The sequence below is a fragment of the Bos taurus genome, chromosome 26, assembly GCF_002263795.3.
Source record: "Bos taurus isolate L1 Dominette 01449 registration number 42190680 breed Hereford chromosome 26, ARS-UCD2.0, whole genome shotgun sequence".
NCBI classification, from domain to species: Eukaryota; Metazoa; Chordata; class Mammalia; order Artiodactyla; family Bovidae; genus Bos; species Bos taurus.
The window spans coordinates 30,890,598-30,907,522 of NC_037353.1; the positions used below are offsets into that span (position 1 = coordinate 30,890,598).

At 42.8% G+C, this 16,925-nt stretch overlaps 1 long non-coding RNA gene across 1 annotated transcript; it reads left to right on the forward strand.

Moving 5' to 3' along the window:
• The first annotated feature begins 49 nt into the window (after positions 1-49).
• On the forward strand, positions 50-15,312 carry LOC132343961 (uncharacterized). Its single transcript, XR_009493000.1, has 3 exons — positions 50-372; positions 10,352-12,406; positions 13,061-15,312. It is a non-coding gene; the product is annotated as an uncharacterized lncRNA (long non-coding RNA).
• The last annotated feature ends 1,613 nt before the right edge of the window (positions 15,313-16,925 follow it).

Sequence of the window (16,925 nt, forward strand, 5' to 3'; positions counted from 1 at the left end):
GGTTAAAAATCCTCGCGAGACGTCTCTCTATTCACGTGATTCCTAGCGCCCTCTAGGCCTCCGGTCCTTAATCACGTCAGGGACGTGAAGTGGACCGCGGCGGAGAGGGGGAGGGGGAAGGGGAAAGGGAAAGGGCGGGGTTCTCATAGGTAGGAAATGACGTACTGGGATGCGCCAGGCGCCGGATGTAGGTTCGTCTTATCTTAGTTCCGGCTTGGAATGGGGAATCCGTTTGTTGTTTTAGGTGTGGGCGCAGTCCGGCAAATCCTGAGGTTTCAGGGTGCTGGGTGGCGGAAAAAACCGGGTTTAATACAGTATTCATCGTAGAGGCTGGTTCTCAGAATTTGGTCCCAGCACCATCAGCATTGCCTGGTATTTATTTTTTACAGTAATTTATAATTTATTGCAAAAATAATGCACTATAAATACATACTTTCAACACCCACCTCAGACCTTTGAATCAGAAACGTTGAAGATGGGCGCAGCAGCCTGTTTCAGTAAGCCTTCTAGGGGATACCATTGTCCGCTCGAGTGTGAGAACCACTGCTTCATATTAATAGAATAGTAAAAGTCTTAAGGGCAACAGAAAGCTGATTAGATTGTGGCAGAACCTATTGGACAGTAGATTAGATTATTTAAAACCGATTTTGACTTTTCGAGGGCGGTTACACAGGCTGTGTACCTCCCCAGGAGCAAGAGCTGTGTATCCTCCCCTTTTCCGTTTACTGTTGTGAACAAAGGCCTTTCGTACCATTAAAAAAAAAAAAAAAACTGTTTTATAAGCATTTACTGGTTTTAATTAAGTTATGTAGGTTAATGCCACTCGCAAGGGAACAGTCTCTTATAATCTTAAATATAAGCAGATTGTGTAAGCACTTAATGTTTTAAAATGTGTATTAAGTGTAATAATATGTACTGTTGGACGGATATACAAATCTATCTAGAGATTTGGAGTGGAACCCAAATGTTTTCACTGATTATCCTTCCTACTTTTAATCTTTCCCCTATACACATGTAATTTTTTCCAATTAAAAAAAAAAAAAATTAAAAAGACCTGAGACACTAAGAGGCTCTATAAATGCCAGGAAAGAAAGTTCCCTGTTTTGTTTTGTACACACACACACATCCCTCATTGAGTCAGAGAACCTGTAGAGATGAAACTAGGTCAGGTTTGTGGCAGTCAACTTGTAAGAATTGAAATTGCTGTAGAGGGCAGCCACGTGTAGCTGGAATGAAGAGGGAAGGCAAACCAGAGGGGATGCACTTTATTAAAAATAAGTTAAAAACACGATGTAGTTTTTGACAGTTGCTCTTAATTGTATATTTGAAGAACTAACGCCAGGAGGACCTTCCTTGAAAATAAACTTTACAGCTGTGTAAGTTTGTCACATAAGAACTCTTCATGAACCCCCTAGATCAGAGAATAGGAAAATATGTATAAGCTCCAATAAAGGTTTTTGATAACTTTTTGTTTTTAGGACTGATTTTAATCTCTCCTTCTGTGCAACATAGAGTATATTTGGAAAGAAAGGTTACATTGAATGTTATTAGTTCTCACAAAGAGATGACAGTTGGTGTGCCAGGCAGCATTGTAAATTCTACATGTATTCATTTATTTTTCACTATGATTTGGTGTGTTTTTAAAGACAAAACTGAAGCAAGTATAAGCTTTGACTAAGCCTACTACTTCAAATAGGTGTTCTGACTTACCACCTCCTTTGAAGTGTCAAAATCCTCTTTCAGTGTCAGATTTTTCTTAAAACATTCTGACTCAAAATTTAATCATGTTTATTTTATAAAAAGAACAATATCTAAAACCTCTAGTTCTTTAAACCTGGTATTTATTTTATTGAACTCAGTAAGTAAATAAAATTTAAAGATGCCACAGCTATTTCCTTTCACTCCTAAAGAAAATTAAAGCATAGCCATGCCTTTGGAATGCACTAACTCTTTGCAGAGCGTAAAACTATGCACTAAATTCATACATTAATACATGTTGGTTAAATTGGAGGTTGCATTCTTTAGCTTAGCTTTTATTATATCCCTTCACTAAAGTAGCCCCAAATTTTCCTACATTTTTGCTATCTATACAGATGCCTAATGTGATGAGAGATGTGCACATAGTAATAATAACTATAACCTTTGCCCTTTTTAATCATCATAGGTGTTTTGAATGTTTACATGTGGATTTGTTACAGGGCAAGCTACTGGCTTTTTCTGCCTATTGAGTATTTTGGGGGGTACAGTCCATTCAGAACATATCCTGGGATGACTCTTAGATGGTATCATCCATTTAAGTTTGATGGATAAACAACCTTGCTGATGAATGCAGTTGCTCACCTGTCGTAGCAATCCTGATTTGTTCAGTGAAATCCGCATTGTCTTGCCAGTCTTAGGATGTACATTTTCAGCCATTCTGTATTTCACGTGTACCACCAGAGAACAGAAGGCATGCCACTAAAAACAGAAAACAAGGACTCGTTCAGTTTGAAAAGATGATAGTCTAAGCTTTTTAAAGGATCAGAAATAACAGAGTCATCAAAGTTCTTCAGATCTATTTGAAAGTGATGTTTAAATGTACCCCTATTTTTTCAGTTTAACTGTACTCATATTTTCTCAAGAATATATTCTGAGGGTAAAAAGAACAGAAACAAAAAAGTCTCAAACATCACAGATGTATTGCTAATAGTAGTATTGATAAGGTAAGATAATTTAAAAACTTTTATGTCTACTCTAGATAAAGTGAATAGTAAGTTTTGTTAGTTAAAACTCTAATAAGAGGGAAAAAATATTAAATAAGAGGGAAAAAATAAATTTTTTTGTTAAAAGTCCTCTGGTATTAAATTTGAATTTTGAATATATATTTCTATATTTTAGAAGTAATGTTACCCTAGTGGAGTGTGCCCATATCTTGATATCTAAATACCACTCCCTATGAAAGAAACAGTATTTTTTGGAGAAATGATAGAGTTAGGGTCTCAGGCCAGAAAAATACAACAGTGCAAACGTGAGCCTGGAACATCTTGCCAGAAAACAAGGAAGTGCCCCCAAACTCTTAGGATCAAATCAAAAACTCACAGAACCCAGCTTGAGGGGACTGCATTGGCCAAAGATGAGTCAGTCTTGACATTAAAAGAATAATGACTATGATCAATTATTAAATCATTCAGTAAGTTCAGTTCAGTCGCTAAGTTGTGTTGGACTCTTTGCAACCCCATGGACTGCAGCATGCCAGGCCTCCATGTCCATCACCAACTCCCAGAGTTTACTCAAACTCATTTCCATTGACTCGTTGATGCCATCTAACAATCTGATCCTCTGTCATCCCCTTCTCCCACCTTCAATCTTTCCCAGCATCAGGGTCTTTTCAAATGAGTCAGTTCTTTGCATCAGGTGGCCAAAGTTTTGGAGTTTCAGCTTCAGCATCAGTCCTTCCAGTGAATATTCAGGACTGATATCCTTTAGGATGGACTAGTTGAATCTCTTTGCAGTCCAAGGGACTCTCAAGAGTTTTCTCTAACACCGCAGTTCAAAAGCATCAACTCTTCAGGGCTCAGCTTTCTTTATACTCCAACTCCACATCCATACATGACTACTGGAAAAACCATAGCTTTGACTAGATGGACCTTTGTTGGCAAAATAATGTCTCTGCTTTTTAATATGCTGTCTAGGTTGGTCATAACTTTTCTTCTAAAGAGCAAGCGTCTTTTTACTTTTATGGCTGCTGTCACCATCTGCAGTGATTTTGGAGCCCAGAAAAATAAAGTCTGCCACTGTTTCCCCATCTATTTGCCATGAAGTAATGGGACCAGACGCCATGATCTTTGTTTTCTGAATGTTGAATTTAAAGCCAACTTTTTTACTCTCCTTATTCACTTTTATCAAGAGGCTCTTTAGTTCTTCTTCACTTTCTGCCGTAAGTGGGGTATCATCTGTGTATCTGAGGTTACTGACATTTCTCCCAGCAATCTTGATCACAGTTTGTGCTTCATCCAGTCCAGCATTTCTCAGGATGTACTCTGCATATAAGTTAAATAAGCACAGTGACAATATACGGCCTTGACATATTCCTTTCCTGATTTGGAACCAGTCTGTTGTACCCTGGAATGTGAAGTCAAGTGGGCCTTAGAAAGCATCACTATGAACAAAGCTAGTGGAGGTGATAGAATTCCACTTGAGCTATTCCAAATCCTGAAAGATGATGCTGTGAAAGTGCTGCACTCAATATGCCAGCAAATTTGGAAAACTCAGCAGTGGCCACAGGACTGGAAAAGGTCAGTTTTCATTCCAATCCCAAAGAAAGGCAATGCCAAAGAATGCTCAAACTACCACACAATTGCACTCATCTCACACGCTAGTAAAGTAATGCTTAAAATTCTCCAAGCCAGGCTTCAGCAATATGTGAACTGTGAACTTCCTGATGTTCAAGCTGGTTTTAGAAAAGGCAGAGGAACCAGAGATCAAATTGCCAACATCCGCTGGATCATGGAAAAAGCAAGAGAGTTCCAGAAAAACATCTATTTCTGCTTTATTGACTATGCCAAAGCCTTTGACTATGTGGATCACAATAAACTGTAGAAAATTCTTCAAGAGATCAGAATACCAGACCACCTGATCTGCCTCTTGAGAAATTTGTATGCAGGTCAGGAAGCAACAGTTAGAACTGGACATGGAACAACAGACTGGTTCCAAATAGGAAAAGGAGTACGTCAAGGCTGTATATTGTCACCCTGTTTATTTAACTTACATGCAGAGTACATCATGAGAAACGCTGGACTGGAAGAAACACAAGCTGGAATCAAGATTGCCGGGAGAAATGTCAATAACCTCACATATGCAGATGACACCACCCTTATGGCAGAAAGTGAAGAGGAACTCAAAAGCCTCTTGATGAAAGTGAAAGTGGAGAGTGAAAAAGTTGGCTTAAAGCTCAACATTCAGAAAACAAAGATCACGGCATCCGGTCCCATCACTTCATAGGAAATAGATGGGAAAACAGTGGAAACAGTGTCAGACTTTATTTTTTGGGGCTCCAAAATCACTGCAGATGGTGACTGCAGCCATGAAATTAAAAGACACTTACTCCTTGGAAGGAAAGTTATGACCAACCTAGATAGTATATTGAAAAACAGAGACTTTACTTTGCCAACAAAGGTCCGTCTAGTCAAGGCTATGGTTTTTCTTGTGGTCATGTATGGATATGAGAGTTGGACTGTGAAGAAGGCTGAGTGCCGAAGAATTGATGCTTTTGAACTGTGGTGTTGGAGAAGACTCTTGAGAGCCCCTTGGACTGCAAGGAGATCCAACCAGTCCATTTTAAAGGAGATCAGCTCTGGGATTTCTTTGGAAGGAATGATGCAGAAGCTGAAACTCCAATACTTTGGTCACCTGATGCAAAGAACTGACTCATTTGAAAAGACCCTGATGCTGGGTAAGATTGAAGGCATGAGGAGAAGGGGACAACAGAGGATAAGATGGTTAGATGGTGTCACTGACTCAATGGACATGAGTTTGAGCAAGCTCCAGGAGTTGGTGATGGACAGGGAGGCCTGGTGTGCTGCAGTCCATGGAGTCTCAGAGAGTCGGACATGACTGAGCAACTGAGCTGAAATGAAGTAAACAGCGTTACCTATGAAGAAACATTGCCCAAGATGCTTAACTTAAATATAGTGAAGCCTTTTGACCCAAATTCTAGTTTATATGAAATACAGGGAGAGAAAAACAAGCAAAATGACCATGATGAAAGAATCAGATTCAGAATTTGTAGCTTACAAAAACTGGCCTAAATCCTTCAGAAAAGTACTGTCATTAAGAAGAGTGGAGTACTGCTCTAGATTATGAGACAAAAGATGCAATAATTAAATGCAGTGAGTAAGTCTTGATTGGGTTTTGGTGTGGAAAAATAAAGCTATGAAAGAATATTTGAGGACACTTTAGGAAGTTTCTTTATAGACTGGATATCAGTTGATACTGAATTACGGTTCATTTTATTACTGTGGAATTAAGTTACTTAGGAGAATGTCCTATTCAGGTAATTAGGGACCGAGTACCATTACATCTATGACTTACCTTCAAATGGTTCCATCAAAGAATTATATAAAACGTTGGGAAACTCATTTTGTGTATATACACACACATACACACATGGACAGATAAAGAATTAAAACATGGCAAAATATTTAACAGTCGTTGTGGAGGATGTATGTTTCTGCTCATGGTACCAGTCTTTCAGATTTGGTTGGAGAATTGTGTTTCAAAATTTTCAAAAGATGGAAAACAGTGTTCACAGAGTAGTTAGAATAGTTTCGGCGTGCGTTGCGTGTGTTGAAGGGGGGTGGTGGGGAAAAGCAGCAGACAGGATAGGTGAGGGGAAATCTAGGAGCCAGCAGCAGTTTAGCAAGCTCGGAAGTAACACACGAGAATTCAAAAGCTTCCGTGATTGTCAGAAACAGAAGGCCGCAGAAAGCTGGATGGGTCACAGCTTAGCAGAAAGGTGTGGGCAGTGGAGGCGGAAGCAGTCACCGGAGCCCCTTGAAGGTCAGGAAGGAAAACTTGAGAAAGAATTGCTTTGACTTCCCCACAGGCAGGAGAGAGTCCAATGGGCCTTGCCCTCTGATGTGGTGACAGGAGCTTTTTAAATTTTTTTGGTTCTGTTTGGCTTTCTTATATATAGCCTCCATCAGTGGTCTTAAGATAGTCTTTTAAAACCAGAGTTAATGGGATTCATCTGCATCACAGCCCCTGAAGGTACCCTTATTATCTGGGTGTTTCCCACTCCCAGATGCATGTTGCCTGTTTATCTATCTTAGAAAAAGCTTATCACAAAAAAGGCAGGAAAAATCTGGTACAGTCCACATAACTTTAATCGCACAGTGGATAATAAAACAATCTTTTTTTAAAAAAATAAAGGATACTTAGATCTAACAACAATGGGCGGTAGGTAGGTGGGTATACATTCCCAGATGTAAAGAGGAAAACGGAGACAGCGTGACTTTTTCCAGAAGCCAGAATGAGCCCCAGAGTTTAGCCACAGTAAGACTAGTGGTCTGTAGTTTGATATGGTCACATTTAGCCATTTTATTCAGAGAAGGCAATGGCGCCCCACTCCAGTACTCTTGCGTGGAAAATCCCATGGACAGAGGAGCCTGGTGGGCTGCAGTCCATGGGTCGCTAAGAGTCGGGCACGACTGAGCGACTTCCCTTTCACTTTTCACTTTCATGCATTGGAGAAGGAAATGGCAACCCACTCCAGTGTTCTTGCCTGGAGAATCCCAGGGACGGGGGAGCCTGGTGGGCTGCTGTCTATGGGGTCGCACAGAGTCGGACACGACTGAAGTGACTTAGCAGCAGCACACAATTGAGGTGGTAATGCTCAGAGAACCATTAGGTGGCAGCAGGGACACACGTATCTTTCTGTTTGTTTTGGCCACGGAGCATATAGGATCTTAGTCCCCAGACCAGGGATCAAATCCACGCCCGCTGCCTTGGAACCATAGTCTTAACCACTGGATTACCAGGGAAGTCTCAGACACAAGCATCTTTTGATATCCGATTTTCTCCCCTCCTCCCCCATTGATGGAGCCTTAGTGAAAGAACATTGCCGAACAGCTTTGTCGGGGAAGAGAAAGGGAAAAATAAACAGCCAAAAAACCCCAGCAACTATGGTTTATAGCATCCAAGTGATAAAGGCCTGCTAGCCATCTGTACTCAACTCCTGTTCTTGGTTTTAATATACACATTTTTATGTGTACTTGCTATAATTTTTTAATAAAATAGCTTTATATCCAAAGTCCTTTAGATCACTTGTGCGCTGTTTACAACATCTCTCTGTTGTCAGCTTTAGAATATAAGCTGAAATATAAGTAGGAAGTGTGGCTCATGTTGTTCGAGACTCAGGACATTTAATACATACATTTATAGGGACACCTTCATTCTCTGTGATTAGTGATCACGAAGGGCTCTTTGTGGTCCTCATAGGTGTCATGTGTTAGGGTCCTTGGGAAAAGAACTCAGATTTCTGTGCGGGAGGTTTACTGGGGTCTACCCTTGGGAACATCACCTGTGAGAGGTGACAGGAGCAGGATGGGGTAGAGGGAGAAAGGAGGAGCTGCAAAACAGTTGCAACAAAGGCATCAAACAATCCTGTAGGAGCTCTGGAGCTAGGGTGACCCTACAGAGACGCTCCCTGCCTTAAGTCAAGGGAGCCAGAACTTTATACCCACCCCGTCCCAAATAATCAGCCACAGATATGGGCTGCCCTGTGAAGGGGGCTAAGAGCCATTCAGTGGAAAGCTGTCAACCACTAACACTCCCGGCCTCTGGGAAGACGAGCTCCTCAGTCCTGAAGAGGGAATCTGGGCAGCACGCCGCAGCATCCACGTTAGAGAAGAAGGTGTGCTCTCCCCATTGCACCCTTATTTTTGGCACCTCTGAGGGTGCCTCTCTTGCAGAAGCTACTCATTTTAGAAGCCATGAAACCACCTTCTCATCTTGTTTTCTTTGTGTTAAAAGCTCATGGAGCAATACCTTGGCTCTTCCTGCAGATGATGTTTGTTTTGAATTGATTTCGTGTGTGTGTGTGTGTGTGTGTGTGCAATACCTTGGCTCTTCCTGCAGATGATGTTTGTTTTGAATTGATTTCGTGTGTGTGTGTGTGTGTGTGTGTGTGTGTGTGTGTGTGCGCGCGCGCGTGCGCACTGTAGGAGAGCTTGCTCATGCTTAAGTATCTCAGGTACAAAGATTAAGGATTTCCATTGTTGAAGGATGCTCCAAAAGTTTTTGGCACGATTGGTGATCATTTACTCTGGCACACCAAAAGCCAATAGGGCAAATTTTATAAAAAGAAAAGCCTTTTAGGGTAAGTTTTTTTTTAAAAGGAGGAATAAATGATATGTTCTGAAAATAGCCTTTTTGCAGGCAGAAAATACATGATCAACTATTTATGAAGAAGTTTTTAAAATTTTCTATTTCACCTGACTTTGCCTTCTTTTGTATTCTGTGATACTGATGTCCTTCTTATTTTTTTCCAGTTTCAGCAGAAGGAATCACTCCCCCCACCCTTACAGTAATTTGATTAATTCTACCCTCTCAGTGTTTTTTGGGGTGTATTTCTTCTTCTCCGTGCCAGTGCTGCAGACCTAGCTGTCATCATTTCTCACCTAGGCTGAGGCAGTCGCCTAAGATTGGGAATCCTTCCCCAACATGCATCTTCCACAGTTGGCTCCCAGATTGATCTTCCGCGTGCCCACCCTTCTGCATCTTCCAAACATACTCATACCTACTTGTTAACATCCCATTTGTTAGCCTAGCATATAAGGCCATGGGCAGTATGGCCACAGCCTGCTTCTCAGCCTGAGCATGGACCGTGCTCGCCATGTATGAACCTACCCTTTCCTTTCATGCATTGCTGCTTTGCCCCTGGTGTCTGTTTTACGTCACATGCCTTTCCCACTCTTCTGCCTGGAAAAATGTCTTTTATAACCCAGTTCTGATGGGACTTTGGTGACTGCTCACCAGCTTTCACAGAACTCCTTGTTTCCCATGTCTGCTCCCTTAGTGTTTTGCATCCAGCAGCAAACACCCCGGGCTCTTGGTGTTTCAAATGGAGCCACACTTGGGCCTCAGGCTTCCCAGGTGGCGCTAGTGGTAAAGAAACCACCTGCCAGTGTTGGAGATGTACCAAACATGGGTTCAATCCCTGGATCAGGAAGATCCCCTGGAGGAGGGCATGGCAACCCACTCCAGTATTCTTGCCTGGAGAATCCTATGGCTAAAGGAGTCTGCCAGGCTACTCTATAGGGTGACAAAGAATCGAACATGAAAGAATCAACTCACCATGCACAAACACAGGGCATCATGTCTAAGGGGCAGTGGTTAATCTTGTTCTTTGCATTGTCTACACTTGGCAAGGTGTGCCTGGCACTAGTAGAATTCAGTCTCCTTGAGAAACGTGGAGTTTGATATCAAAAGAAAACTTTTGATAGCAGTGATCATTATATTTGACTTTGGAGAACATCCTAAAGATTTCTTGTAATTAGCATTGTGGTATTTCTCTGACACATAGACTCATAATATCAGTTGCCACATATGGTTATTACTACAGTAAGATATAAGGAATTAATATTTTGAGGCATTTTCTTGATGGAGAGAAACTTGTGATTGATCCTAATTAATGATGTGTCTCTTTGCAGGGAGTTGAAAGTGATTTTTACTTTTGTGTTTGCTGCTAAGTATCTAGGTAGGAAAAACCTGACTGTAATTGCTTGATTATGAGCAATCAATGTATCACTCTTTTTTGGTTGTTGTTTTCAGTGTTACTGAGTTGGTGGCTAATTTGATGCTTTCTCCACAGGTGGAGTGATCAGAACCAATTAAGCTGACAGTGGAAGAGCAAAACTCAGGCAACTGATACAAGAAAGTGACTACAGTTTATAGATATATGTGGCCGTTTGTTTTATGGTTTATAAAGAGAAAAATATCGAACACAGAGCACATGCTTATTTACTCTCATTTTTGCTGTGACTTGTAAAGTGGCCCAGGTTGAGCCACTTTACTTTTTTCTGTCCCATCTGAAAAAAAAAATAACATTTTCTGTATCCTTATAAGACAATCAAGTTGATGTGAATATAACAGCTGCTTCTAGCAGTTTTCGAGCCCAAAGTAAATGGTTGTGGGCTTTTTTTGGTTGTAACTGATGCCCTGTCTTGTTTTGCTTCGTTTTTCTTCGCATTGCTCTCGGATCTCTGTTTTATGATCAAAGGAAAACATGATGGCTTGCTTCACTGACAGGTAAAACAGCACCCTGGACCTAGGATCTGTAGTTCTAGTGTGGATCCTGCCTCTCACTAGCTGTGAGGCCTTCGGCGGGAAGACCTTAACTTTGTCCAGCCTCCATTTCCATTTTTCCTTTCAGTTCTGAGATTCTGCGATTCTTAGTTTATGGAGAAGGAAATGACAACCCACTCCAGTATTCATGCCTGGAGAATTCCATGGACAGAGGAGCCTGGTGGGCTACAGCCCCTGGGGTCACAAAGAGTCAGACATAACTGAACAACTACACCATCCAGTCCATATACAATCACTCAGTCTTATCGACATTTCTCCTTCCTCTGAGATTCTACTGAAGTATATCAAAGCTACACAATCTAACACACATTAGTCCTCTGATGATAAGCTCTAGTAAGGCAGGGTTCCATGTATGAAATCCCATCTCATCCCCTGCCTCCATGCCCCCAACCTGGCCAACTCCCAGGTCTAGGCATCTGTTGTAGACTCAGTTCGTATATGTTGGCTGAAGGAGGAAGCTTAAGGACTCTGCAGCTATCTATTAAGAGTTGATTCTATTTATTTTACAGAGAAAAGGTCATTTGGCAAGAATTTTCTTTGATAACTTCCTCCTCCAGCGCATACATAATCTGTTGATTCATCCTTGAAAAGATTGAAAAAGTATGACTGTATTAAAATTTAAATCATGTGTACAACCAAAAGTAGCATTACAAAGTTACAGACAAGCCGCAGGCCATAAGAAAATATTTGCAGAATATTTTTTTTTAAATCCTGAGGATCGCTTCCTTTGTGGCTCAGCTGTTAAGAATCTGCCTTCTATGCGGGAGACTTGGGTTCAATCCCTGGGTTGGGAGTATCCCCTGGAGAAGGGAAAGGCTACCTACTCAAGTATTCTGGCCTAGAGAATTCCATGGACTGTACAGTCCATGGGGTCACAAAGAGTTGGAAGTAAAAAAAAAAAAAATCCTGTGTATCATTAAGAAAACAGATAAATAACCCAACAGAAACAGGAAAACACTGGGGAAGAGGAGGAAGAAGAATATTCATGCCCATCATTCATATTCCTTGGGCCTTTGCTTCTAACCTAGTTTTAGTAGACCCCCATATGGGTCTGGAAAAGGCAATGGCACCCCACTCCAGTACTCTTGCCTGGAAAATCCCATGGATGGAGGAGCCTGGTGGGCTGCAGTCTGGGGGGTCACTGAGGGTCGGACACGACTAAGCGACTTCCCTTTCACTTTTCACTTTCATGCACTGGAGAAGGAAATGGCAACCCACTCCAGTGTTCTTGCCTGGAGAATCCCAGGGACGGGGGAGCCTGGTGGGCTGCCGTCTATGGGGTCGCACAGAGTCGGACACGACTAAAGCGACTTAGCATATGGGTCTATCTAGAATGGGTTGGGTTTAAGCAACTCATCTGCCAAAACAAGGTCCAAATGCCTTCAAAACATTTTATTTTGCTTGCAGTCATTTCCAGCTCATCAGCATTATTGATTTCAGATTCACCGTGAAAAGAAAACTGTAAAACTGACACTGGGAAAGTGATTCTCTGAACTTAGAGGTCAACTTGAACCAGGAAAGATGGAACCCGTGGAAAGATTTGGCTCACCGCGCTGAACAGGTGTGAGTCGTGATTAATTCTGAAGCGATGCCTCTGCGTCAGTCCCCCGGGCTGCCCTCTCGCACATCCCTGCTCTTGCTGCCACCCCGCCTTCTATCTTCCAAAGCCGGGTGGGCACAGAGCTAGAGTCAGGTGAGCCAGCTCTTACACTGCCCTCACTGGCTTACACCAGTCCTGCCCTCTGTGACCTGGTGGTCTCTTCCTGGGAGCTCCCAGACAATAACCATTCTCTTACAAAGTTTATAGTATGACCCCTACTTGGAAAGTGTACACATATTCTGTTTTTTCCATTGCCGAAGCTAATTACCACATTAAGACTATCCTATAAATACCTCTTGACCTACTCTGAGTTCTCACACTGAATCCATTTAATAATAACACAGAAAGAGCCCATGAACCCTGGGAGAGGCAATATTCCTCAAGAGCATCCAGCCCAAGACACACATGGCAAGTCTGTTGCCAAGTCTCTGAGAAACTCCTTTAGTATGAGGGAGACTCCTGTAGGGCTCACTAAAACATAATTTAGATGCTGCAGAAGTAGAAACAGCAAAGGCATACCAAAGTAGGAAAATAAGTTGTTAAAAGCAGTGAGTAATGATGGCATGTTCGTTTTTTTTTTAAATCAATATCTGTCCTCATGTTTCTATGTGCAAGGTGCGGCCATCAAAGTGAGTGGGTGACGCTTGTCCGAGTCCTGCGGAGTGAGCCAGTGCTGTGTGACTCACCTTCGTGATATCAGTAAAGCTCCAAGCCTCTTGCCTGGGAATTGACAAAGGAAACTCTATTCTGAATATGTCACTATTTGAATCTTTAAATGTAATCCACTTACCAGTCAACTGACAAACGTTCTCCATATTCTTCAGGTTGTTTCTAATCTTTCTCCTAATCACTTTTGCAGCCTGGCTGGATTTTATTGGGTTTATGTGTGTTAGCTTTGAGAAGGAATGGAAACACCTGCTTCTCTGAGATGATCATTATGTACCACCCCCTGCCTCGTCCCCCACCACAGCTCGGGTAGAGCAGAAAGGTGATCTCATAGGGTTTTTCCACACAATTATTCTGATTTTTAAAACACAAGTATGTGAAAGCCCCAATCATTGCCTCTTAAAATCCCCTTTGTGTTCAAAGAGGAAGCTTGGGGAATAGTTTCAGCAAAGTATCGGGAGTATCAGATAGCACTGATTCACCCAGTTCTGGAAACAAACCTCAGTTTCTTCAATCATTGGTTCAAGATGAGAAAACTCCAAAAATGTGAAAACTTCCCTTTGTCGTGTACTAATTTGGCCACAAACTAGAGATCAGCCTGTCCTCTGACAAATGTGACACGTGAATTTGACAAGTGTTCCGTCTTCTTCCACCCCAGTTCATGCTGCGCCCTTCTGGCTACATTGCTCCCTGGGTTCTCTATTCAAGTCTTCCTCATCTTTGGAGGTCCCACTGTCTCCTGGTAACCTTCTCCAACTTACTGGCTTAGAGGGAGCTTTTCCTCCCCTGAACTCTGGCACATATATCAGAATCTCTCAATTGACATTTAGTCAATTTCCAGGGTAGAGATTTTGCTGAATTCTTACTCCCACACCTGTAGGGGTGCTGGTGCTTTGCCTACAGTGCTGATGTGTAGTGTTGGCTGGGCATCAGGATTACCTGTGCAGCTTTTAGGGATTACACATGTCCCAGTCTCACACCACACCTTCTGAATCAGGCTCACTGCTTGGGTGATTCTGATTTACCCCTGGAGTGAGAGCTACCACTTTGCCATTATTGTAGGAATTACATGAGCTAATATGTTGAAGTGAAGTGAAGTGTTAGTCACTCAAAGGTGTCCAGCTCTTTTCAACCCCATGGACTAGGGCTCTCCAGGCTCCTCTGTCCATGGGATTCTCCAGAGAAGGATACTGAAGTGGGTTGCCCTTTCCTTCTCTAGGAGATCTTCCCAACCCAGGGGTTGAACCCAGGTCTCCTGCATTGCAGGCAGACTCTTTACTGTGTGAGCCACCAGCGAAGCTCTCAGTAGAGGTATATTGACAGGCACTTTTTTTTTTTTTTTAATTAAGCTCTAGACTTTCATTATCGGAGAAGGCAATGGCACCCCACTCCAGTACTCTTGCCTGGAAAATCCCATGGACGGAGGAGCCTGGTGGGCTGCAGTCCATGGGGTCGCTAAGAGTCGGACACGACTGAGTGACTTCACTTTCACTTTTCACTTTCCTGCATTGGAGAAGGCAGTGGCAACCCACTCCAGTGTTCTTGCCTGGAGGATCCCAGGGACGGGGGAGCCTGGTGGGCTGCTGTCTCTGGGGTCGCACAGAGTTGGACACAACTGAAGCGACTTAGCAGCAGCAGCAGCAGACTTTCATTATAAATTACAACTTGAATGCTATGGCTGCTTCCTAGCTCCTCCTTCAGCCGCTAGCTCCTAGTCCCTTCCTTTTCAGCAGAACCTCTATATGTTTCGAGGGCTTCCCCTCCTCAACACAGTCCGCTTGCTTCAGGGGAAGTCCTCCCCACCCTCAGTGTGAGGGGAGGGGCTGAACGTCTATGAGGTTAAGTCCATGGCTCAGGAACAGGTGTGTGACCCAGTTACGGCCACTGAGAAGCAAGAAGAGTGCTAAAGGCTCTGGGAAGGGTCTTCCTCTTTACTCTTTCTCCTGCTATTATCTTTGTTACTGGCAGCCACCTGTGGTCTTTCTCTCTCTCCCTCCTCTTTCCCCCTTTTCCAGAAGGGGGAAAGAAGGTTTAGGATGAATCTGAAAAATCATGCATCGTTAATGTTGAGCAAAACAAACCTGAGTTGATCTCAATTTGGACTTCCATGTATGTGCACCAATAAATGCCTAATTGTTTAAAACAGTTCTGTTATTGTGGCTGAATTATCCTTCTAGACATACTTGTGTTTATTCCTTTGATCCCAAGTATCACCTGGCATAATGCCCTGTTTAGGAAATTGTCAATAAGCATTTGTTGAATGAATGAATGAATGCATAAAAGTGCCTATATATACAAGTACTGGAGACATAGTAGCCTAACAAAATCCCAGTCTTCATGGATTTTATATTCTAGTGGGAGTAAAACTGCATTTGTGGACCAGGTTAGCAGCTTCTCTACAGAAGCAGGTTTTATGTTTCCACTTCTTTAAGTACTTGGGTTCAACACTCTGAGTTAGAAAAGGAACATTTGTCCCGAAGAGTCACTGCTCAGGAATTCACCTGACCACCAGAGTGACTTTTTGATGCTAAAGAAAAAGGAAATGACAAGTGACATCAAGAAGAATACTTTGTTCCCAAGTTTGTGACTCAGAGGAAAACCTACAGTGCTCTTACTACTCTTCCTCAGCTCCAGAGTGTAAGACAGGAAATTGCAGAGGACCAAATGGGGAGAAACCATCTTAAAGGGCTAGGAAATCAGGATTTTAATAAATGAATGGAATTTGGGAAGGGAACACCAATGACTTACTGCGTGTCAACCTGTGAGTGTGTGAAAGGTAACCACAAGAGGTAGGGATCAGTTCATTTCCAGGTCTTCCCTCTGTGTACCACAGGCAAAGGGAGGGTGTCTTCCCCTTAGAGACTGCCCTTCATGCTCATGCTCAGAGGCTAACTCATGCCCAACCCTTTGATGACCCCATGGACTATAGCCCGCCAGGCTCCTCTGACCATGGGATTTTCGCAGTCAAGAATACTGGAGTGGGTTGCCACTGTCTCCTCCAAGGCATCTTCCCAGCCCAGGGATTGAACTCACATCTCCTGCATTGGCAGGTGGATTCCTTACCACTGAGCCACCAGGGCAGCCTGAGTGCCATGATAAACTGGGGACTGGCCTTCATTAGAGATAGTTCATTATGAGATAGACCAGCTTAGATGTATTATTTGTGTATGCAATCGGATGATCTCATTCCTTTTCTGGGATAGCAAACGCTGGTGAGGGTGAGTGCAGCCATCCCTGAAGATTGGTGAGGGAAATGGCTAACGTGGGGCAGACGTTGTGTAGCAGGAGGCCTGCTGACCCAGCCGGCTGATCAGAAAACAAATGCAGACTTCCCTGATGGTTCAGTGGCTAAGACTCCACGGTCCCAATGCAGGAGGCCCAGGTTTGATCCCTGGTCAGGTCACTAGATCCCACATGCTGCAACTGAAAGTTCGTATGCCACAACTGAAAGAACCATATACTGCAACAGAGACAGGAGATCGTGTGTGCCACAGCTGACACCTGGCCCAGCTAAACAAAAAATAATAACTATTAAAAAAGATAAACACCACCTCCAATCCACTGCCTCCAACTCCCCTCCCATCAAATATATTTTGAAAAAAAAAAAAAAAAGAAAGCAAATTCAGAAGGGTGGGAAGGAGTAGAAAGGAGCAGTCTAGCAAAATGAGTTGAGGCACAAAATCATTACTGGGCTTCGTTGGTGGCTCAGTCAGTAAAGAATCTGCCTCCAATACGGGAGACCACCTGCAGCACAGGAGCTCCGGGTTTGGTCCCTGGGTTACGAAGATTGCCTGGAGAAGGAAATGGCAACCCA